The sequence below is a fragment of the Gorilla gorilla genome, chromosome 1 (assembly GCF_029281585.2).
Source record: "Gorilla gorilla gorilla isolate KB3781 chromosome 1, NHGRI_mGorGor1-v2.1_pri, whole genome shotgun sequence".
Lineage (NCBI taxonomy): Eukaryota > Metazoa > Chordata > Mammalia > Primates > Hominidae > Gorilla > Gorilla gorilla.
In genome coordinates, this window is record NC_073224.2 from 193,415,663 (window position 1) to 193,416,968 (window position 1,306).

The following is a 1,306-nucleotide window of genomic DNA, read 5'->3' on the forward strand; positions in this document are numbered from 1 at the left end:
GCGCGACGGAGCCTGGGCTGGAGTTTTAAACTGCGTTTCCCGGGCGCCCGGCGCGGGCCCGGGCGCTTCCTAATGGCCCTGGTGGCTGCCAATCACGCGTCGCTCCCGCCCCGCCCTGCCCCGCCCCGCCGGTGCCGCAGCCCAGCTCCCGACCAAGGTGGCCCGACAGTCGGTGGGTCTGTGCGCCGGGCTCGCGTCCGTCACCTCTCCCGAATCTCTGCTCCTCGAGCTCTGGCTCCCGGTCCAGGGATCTCTGCCTCTCTCGGGTCCGCGGAAGCCGCAGGCCGATCCCTGGGGTGTTGAAAGATCTTGAGAAACCTCCCCCTCGCCGGTCCCACCCCGACGCTTGGCACCTGGAGTCCGTAGAGGTGACCTGGGGGGAGCCCCGACGGACTCCCGTCCCCACTGTCCCTTCAAGGTTGGTCTTGAGCTGCGCGCACACACACGCGCGCACACATACCTCTTGCCATCAGTTCCACACCACCTGCAACAACACTGCCACCCCCGCGCCACCATGCAGCGCCACAGCCAGTACTCTGAACTCGCCGCCCACACACCCCGCGGGTGCGCTGGTTGGCGCTCCTAGCAGCCGCTCACCTGTCTAGCACCTGGATGTTGGCCTCTGGGCCGGGAGGCCGCGGACTGGAACTCGCGGCTTCACACACAGCACAGGCACCTGTCGCCGGGACTGGGGGAACAAACACACTCGGCGACCGGTCCACTTTGGGAAAATCCTGGGCCTGAGGTGGTCCTGCTCTTACCAGCCCTCTGCTCCCTCCAGGCGGGAACCGGCTCATAGGAAGAGGACGTTCTGGGGCCGGCTCTCAATCAGGCAGAGGCTCGGCTTCCCAAAAGGTGTGTGTCTGAGCTGTGTGCCAGGGGGCAGGTGTACGCGCACACTGCCAGTGGATGCAGGGGTGGCAAGTTGCTGTATAGAGATTCTGGGAGGCTCTGTGGATGTGGCTGTGTGGAGGTGGCTGGAGAGGCCTTGGCCAAGTGTGTGCGGAGGGTGTGGGGTAGGTGGGGAGGGGACACTGTGCAACCAGCCTTTGGCCTCAGTGGCTGCAACTGTGACTCACATGTTGAGTGTGCCCTTGTGACTGGTGCTCCCTTGACCACGAATCCATGTGCAGCTGTGGGGTTTCATATGGTGGTGACTCCTTTGTGTGTGTGTAGCGAGCCCTTGTGCAATTTTCAGCTCAAACGTAGCTGCAAATCCAGGTGGCTGCGCACAGGATGGGCACAGAGTCTTGGGACCAGAGCAGCAGCACCCTGCTTCTGGCAGTCCTTCTGGTCTATAAGCGAA